The 7,214-nt window shown below is 41.9% G+C and overlaps 2 pseudogenes; one reads left to right on the top strand and one right to left on the bottom strand.

Annotated features, from left to right (window-relative positions):
• Window positions 1-4,325: 4,325 nt before the first annotated feature.
• Window positions 4,326-4,444, bottom strand: LOC134936856 (5S ribosomal RNA; annotated as a pseudogene).
• Window positions 4,445-6,895: 2,451 nt separating this feature from the next.
• On the top strand, window positions 6,896-7,014 carry LOC134938976 (5S ribosomal RNA; annotated as a pseudogene).
• Window positions 7,015-7,214: the final 200 nt, after the last annotated feature.

The raw sequence follows: 7,214 nt of genomic DNA, 5'->3' as shown, positions 1-7,214 counted from the left end.
GAGTCCATCTTACAGGAGGAGAAAGAGAAAGTTGTAATGGGGGTACAGATAATAATTGAAGGGGAAAAAAAATGTGTTACGATGATTTGTCCTCTAGTCTTGTTGTTCTTCTTGCTCAGATGTCATCTCAAAGGTGCTGTCTCTCAGTCTTCCCAAAACGAACACTCCGGTGATACAATATTCTTTCCAAATCAGCAATCCTTCTGTAAGGAGCATAAAATCTTGCATTACCATTTGTCTAACTGATGTGTGACATACCATCCGTAAACATGAAAGAACAAAAAGAGAGAGAACAATTTGAAAAGAGAATAAAAACATTATCAGATTTTCATCAGCAGGCTGTCGCATCAACATGTCCACCAGTATCTCCGCATAGTCTCCCCCCCACCAGTATTTCCCCTCTCCACCCTTTGCGTCTGGCCAAACACAATGATGCTAGTAAGACATACTGGGGTTAGGTAGACCTCTGAAAAGACCAAGTAGTCATGTGACGTTTGAGGTCTGCTGGTGAAAGTTACAGATGAGACGAAAACATTTAAAGATAAATTACAAAGTTTACCCGGCCGTCCCTGTGTCCACAAGGAACTGACCTCCCAATTACATTGACTGTAACCTCAGGCTTACTATCAAGGCTAATGATCAACTTTTACTGGCTGCACATTACAGGTGCGGCCCAAAATTCTTCATATATGATCCCTGATTACAATTTCGTGTGTCATAACTTTGCTCGTGTTCTTGTCTAGGGGGCCTGACTTTATGTGGGCTGTTACAGTTGCTGGCATAATGCCCTTCTCTTTTACAAAGATAACAAACCCTTGGCTTCCTCCATGTGCCAGTGGCCTGGGGTTTTGGTTGATTTGATGCCTCCTCTAGTGCTTGGATGCTCAACACCATCAACCGCTCTCCCTGTGCTTCCCTGGTTCTTTAGATATTACGGTCATGCTCGATAGCGGACTCTCTTAATGCAGCCACCGAGATACCTCTCCAGTGAGGTAGAGAGGTTTGTACCCTGATTCTTAGTGTGTCTTTTAAGCCATCCATTAATATGGACACAGCTACCTCCCTATGATGTACATTATCCTCAATGTCCGTGATCCCAGTGTATCTAGATATTTCCTGCAGTGCTCGATGGAAATATTCCGCTGCCATTTCATCTTCTTTTTGTCTAATGGAGAAAATTTTGTTCCACTCGACAACAGTTGGGAAATATACTCCTAATTGCAGATTGATTTGTCGTACATTCTCCTGGGCGTATTCCTCAGTGAGAAGTACGTCTGCGTCTAATCTACAATCAGTGATGAATTTTGCAGGATCAATGTTGAAAGGTAAACATACTCGTAGCACTGTTCGCCAATCTTTGTTTGTGGGTTCTGCGGTGTTACCTAATTCTTTAATAAACCTCTGACATGCGGCTAGATCTCTCCTGGGATCAGGAAATTCAGACATAATTGTCCTCAATTCCATCCGGGACCAGGGACAATGCATAGCAATGTCTCTGACGGGAGTGACTCCCTGATCGTCAGTCCTCCCATTGGGGACTGTGATCACCCTGATAGGATTTAGTTCAATTACACCATCTTGTGTTGACTCTACAATGTGAGGTGCAATTGTCTGTGCATGATATACAATACCATACTTACCTGTGGGCACAACCTCACCTGACCCTCCGTTAGGGGGCTTGACTACTGCCTTTACCGATTGAGCCGTGCCCACCTGGGGGTCTCGTATGATGGCTGCTGGAAAAGGTGCCGACATCCTACTAGGCTCACTTTCTTGCTTGTAATCCTGAGGGAAGTTTAACATGGGGTGCGACTTGCACGGGTTAGAATTTGTATATTTATCAGTTTTCCTTCTATCATTATTACATTTATTACAGTTATTACATTTACTCTTATCATTAATACAGTTACTAAGTGCACAATTATCATCATATCCCCGTATGTCATTCTCTGCAGCCATTTGTTCTCCAGTTGCCATATGTTTCCTGCTAAGGTGAGAACCAGCTGTGTAAGCTAATTCCCTTTGTATCTCACCTTCCTGTTGCCATATCTGTAAACAATCATAATGTCTAATCCGTTGCTTCCCGGATTTTATGAGACAGATCCTTCTCCTTAAATTATGCAATACCTCTGAGTCAAAACTACCTATCCCAGGAAATGGTGCTTTATCCCCCACAGTCATTCGTGTCCATTCATCACAAAAGGTCTCAGTGTGGGGGCCATACTTCCCCCACATTACTAACCGAGCTGACCCCCTGGGTCTGAAATCTGCAGTCTGAACCCTGACTGAGGAACGTCCCTGTGTTGTGCACTTGGCTTCCATTGTGGACCTTTTAAACACAGAAAAACTTCCTAAAATGCACCAAACACAAAAGTCTACGGTGGGAGTTATCCAAGCTCTTCCACCAGCTTCTTCTGCTCCGAGTACAACGGATCCGCCCCTTTTAGCAGACCCACGTAATCGTTGCAGGCCCTACCAGCCTACCTTTATATTTTACACAAATCACGCTTACATGTGCTTCACATAACGCTTATGATGACAAGATTTACGCACAAATATGCAAAACTTCGTATCACGTTGCGCCGTGTTGCCCATACAACCGTGCGGTCCAATCGTACCGCTTATAGACACTTGCTATCTATAAGTGGTAGGATCACTGGAGTCTTCCTACTGTGCTCCACAACAGCCGGAGCGTAATACCACGAAAACTTCTATCACACTCCGTCGCACGTGTTCACCAAGACCGTGCTCGCATGATTCACCAAGTTTCACCGAGTTTCACCAAGACTTCACCAAGACTTCACCAAGACCACCAAGCGGAGTTCAATACACTCATACCTTTTTCCTTTTTGCCCACACTATCATTCTCTAATTTTCAGATCAGAAAAAAATAATCATTTCCCGTAATCTGATAGCTCTCCCCAGAGGTATTACAGTAAAGTAAGGTATTTAAACTACATTTTGTAAACTGAACAAATGTGTGCTATTATCTTCGTGGCTTCCGTGTCGCCTTACTAAAACAATGTTATCGTGTGATTTGTATCTAGTGGGCGTATCTGTACGCACGTTGCGTAAACACGCTACTTGCGTAGGCCTTTGCGTCGCGTACGCTTGACTCGCACTCGGTGAGAGACACGTGTACACAGGCTGGATACGTCTACAGTAACACAAATAACACGCTTCTATAAATGTAAGCGATATTTCACTATAATCACTTACCGTACACCACACAGTATCTGCTATGCTGTGTGCGTGTTTTTACAATTACTCCCTTAAGTATTACTCTTTACTTTTAACTAAAATAGCAGCAAATTTTCTCAGTCGTTATCAAATGCAAATGGCAAACAGGATGGTGAGATAGGTGAAAATACACAGATACAATACAATTCTAAATTAATCTAATAACATACATTGATGTAAACACACACATATAATATTACATCTATGTACTAATCACTGGTCTCCCGAGACCCATTCACTCCTCTAATTTGCATATGAATGTGCCCTTGACTGTGTGTGAAGGTGATTCTATTCACTGCTGGGGAAAAAAACAGTTACACAGGTTCCCATCTCACAACAAGTAGTTCAACAGAATCTTAGAGGTAAGGAGAGGGGAAAAAATCAAAAAACAAAACTTTGTTTCTCTGTGTGTCGTTCCTAAATCAAATATTCATTTTATTATTAATTTTCATTAAGCCCCATCTGAACTATTTATAATTGATTGTGACATGGGTTAAATAAATGCATTGGAAACTCGTAAATGGTGATTTCTTTTTGACAAGGGACGGCTGATTATTCCTGAGTCAACTGAAAATCAGCTATTTTGAAAAAAATGACTTTCCCCCAAATGGCCGCTGCTCCTCCCCCTTCCACATCCATGAGGGTTACACAAAATGGAGGACATACCATGCGGCTTCTTTTGTCACAAAGAAAAAAATCACCATGCAAGCCCCTGAAGTTATTTTAGGCCTGGGTTAAAAATAAAACTAAGGTAATAAAGACAGGAGAGAAAGGAAAAAAGTGACCCTTGTTGGGAGCACTCCCTCTTGGAAACAACTATGATAGAAATTATGTATAGTGTATTGGATATTAAAACGTAACCTTTAATTTTAATGAATAATATGGGAGTACACACAAAAAATGTTTAAAAGATGATTAAATAATTTGAATCGTAAATTCGGGAATGCAACTGTGAACATAAGGATGAAAAAAACATTAAATAAAAGGCAAACGTGCGGCACAAGTTACGGCAAAACCAAGAGATTTACCCGCCAGGTGTTGATTACTGCAGTAGGTGCAATAGCAAAGGTATTGCCTTCAAACTTGACCTACAACACCTGGTATTCCTTAGTGGTCAACCACCTAAGTACTGACCAGGCCCAACACCGTATTGCATCCAAGATCGGACGAGATTGGGCATGTACGGTGTGGTATGGTAGTAGATTTAAAGTTGATGAAGCAAAGACCTATAATGGGTATGCAGTTGTTGAATCCACCACAAGGCTGGTTGTGAAATGGGCAAAAAGTCTCTTAAAAAAGAGACCTATGTTTAACCATCATTGCACCAAGGTGTATTCCAAATGTATAGGTATACAGAGGTTTTAAATCATATGGTCAACCGATTTTGCCAAAAATAGCCGCCAATATGTTGCTTATATTTGTGCTATGCAACATTGATCCCAGAGGATTTTTCACATGTAGTAGGGCAATAGTGGACCCTAGTTATTCTGATGACATGCCAGCCAAATTTTTGAAATATCAAAACATGAATGTGTTGCAAGTATAGTTAGTACTGAAAATGCAAAAGGTCCTGAGCAATACACCATACTCCCCCTCCCCCTTCACACAGCGTATGGGGCAGGAAATGGGAATGCACCAGAAACCATGTATTCAGCTAAAACGACAGATTGGCAGGAGTGGATAGATAATTAGGGAATAAATCTCAAGAGACGTGATCTCCACTATCCACACTAAGGCTAACTAATTCATTAGAGCCTGAAATGTCAATTACTGTCTTGATTGCAGTCTGTAAATAATTGTACTTGCAGTATAGAAGCACACAAATAGTATTGTATGTGCTGTATGTCCACAGTGAGTCAAATGAGAGTTGTGAAACAAAATGTGAAAAAAACCCCAATTGTCAAAGTGAAAGGTGGATTGTTGCTGATTGTATATAACTTCATCAGCAACAGAGTGATACTAAGAAGTATCAAAATTGTTTCTTTATATGTATAGCACCTAACAGCAGCAGTTTGTAATATACAATTAAAGGATTGAATGAAATAAATAAAACTTTTTGCCTTATTATAGAAGCGGCATAAATTTGCCTGAATGAGACCGATGCACACAGTGTTTAATTACAGTTGTGCGTGGCTGGAGAGCGGGAGACAGAATAAAAATGCAGGATATATGTGGAGAGATACTTGCAGACGCCTGTGCGTGTGTCCTGCTGTTTTGATGCCGCTGACAGCTCGACGTGACGAGCTGTGTGTCTAAGCGGCTCCCCTGGTCTCCTCTCCTGCCGATGCCGCTGACAGCTCGGCGTGACGAGCCGTGTGTCTAAGCGGCTCTCCTGGTCTCCTCTTCTGCCGGTCTCCTGGTCACGTGAGCGCACTCACCGTGACCTCGTTCACCTCCCAACGTACGTTTCACAGGATGCTTGTTCACGGGTAGTGAACAAGCATCCTGTGAAACGTACGTTGGGAGGTGAACGAGGTCACGGTGAGTGCGCTCACGTGACCAGGAGACCGGCAGAAGAGGAGACCAGGAGAGCCGCTTAGACACACGGCTCGTCACGCCGAGCTGTCAGCGGCATCGGCAGGAGAGGAGACCAGGGGAGCCGCTTAGACACACAGCTCGTCACGTCGAGCTGTCAGCGGCATCAAAACAGCAGGACACACGCACAGGCGTCTGCAAGTATCTCTCCACATATATCCTGCATTTTTATTCTGTCTCCCACTCTCCAGCCACGCACAACTGTAATTAAACACTGTGTGCATCGGTCTCATTCAGGCAAATTTATGCCGCTTCTATAATAAGGCAAAAAGTTTTATTTATTTCATTCAATCCTTTAATTGTATATTACAAACTGCTGCTGTTAGGTGCTATACATATAAAGAAACAATTTTGATACTTCTTAGTATCACTCTGTTGCTGATGAAGTTATATACAATCAGCAACAATCCACCTTTCACTTTGACAATTGGGGTTTTTTTCACATTTTGTTTCACAACTCTCATTTGACTCACTGTGGACATACAGCACATACAATACTATTTGTGTGCTTCTATACTGCAAGTACAATTATTTACAGACTGCAATCAAGACAGTAATTGACATTTCAGGCTCTAATGAATTAGTTAGCCTTAGTGTGGATAGTGGAGATCACGTCTCTTGAGATTTATTCCCTAATTATCTATCCACTCCTGCCAATCTGTCGTTTTAGCTGAATACATGGTTTCTGGTGCATTCCCATTTCCTGCCCCATACGCTGTGTGAAGGGGGAGGGGGAGTATGGTGTATTGCTCAGGACCTTTTGCATTTTCAGTACTAACTATACTTGCAACACATTCATGTTTTGATATTTCAAAAATTTGGCTGGCATGTCATCAGAATAACTAGGGTCCACTATTGCCCTACTACATGTGAAAAATCCTCTGGGATCAATGTTGCATAGCACAAATATAAGCAACATATTGGCGGCTATTTTTGGCAAAATCGGTTGACCATATGATTTAAAACCTCTGTATACCTATACATTTGGAATACACCTTGGTGCAATGATGGTTAAACATAGGTCTCTTTTTTAAGAGACTTTTTGCCCATTTCACAACCAGCCTTGTGGTGGATTCAACAACTGCATACCCATTATAGGTCTTTGCTTCATCAACTTTAAATCTACTACCATACCACACCGTACATGCCCAATCTCGTCCGATCTTGGAAGCAATACGGTGTTGGGCCTGGTCAGTACTTAGGTGGTTGACCACTAAGGAATACCAGGTGTTGTAGGTCAAGTTTGAAGGCAATACCTTTGCTATTGCACCTACTGCAGTAATCAACACCTGGCGGGTAAATCTCTTGGTTTTGCCGTAACTTGTGCCGCACGTTTGCCTTTTATTTAATGTTTTTTTCATCCTTATGTTCACAGTTGCATTCCCGAATTTACGATTCAAATTATTTAATCATCTTTTAAACATTTTTTGTGTGTACTC

This window comes from Pseudophryne corroboree, chromosome 6 (genome assembly GCF_028390025.1).
Source record: "Pseudophryne corroboree isolate aPseCor3 chromosome 6, aPseCor3.hap2, whole genome shotgun sequence".
Lineage (NCBI taxonomy): Eukaryota > Metazoa > Chordata > Amphibia > Anura > Myobatrachidae > Pseudophryne > Pseudophryne corroboree.
Note: the sequence above shows the minus strand (reverse complement) of the source record. Positions and strands in the feature narration are given on the sequence as shown.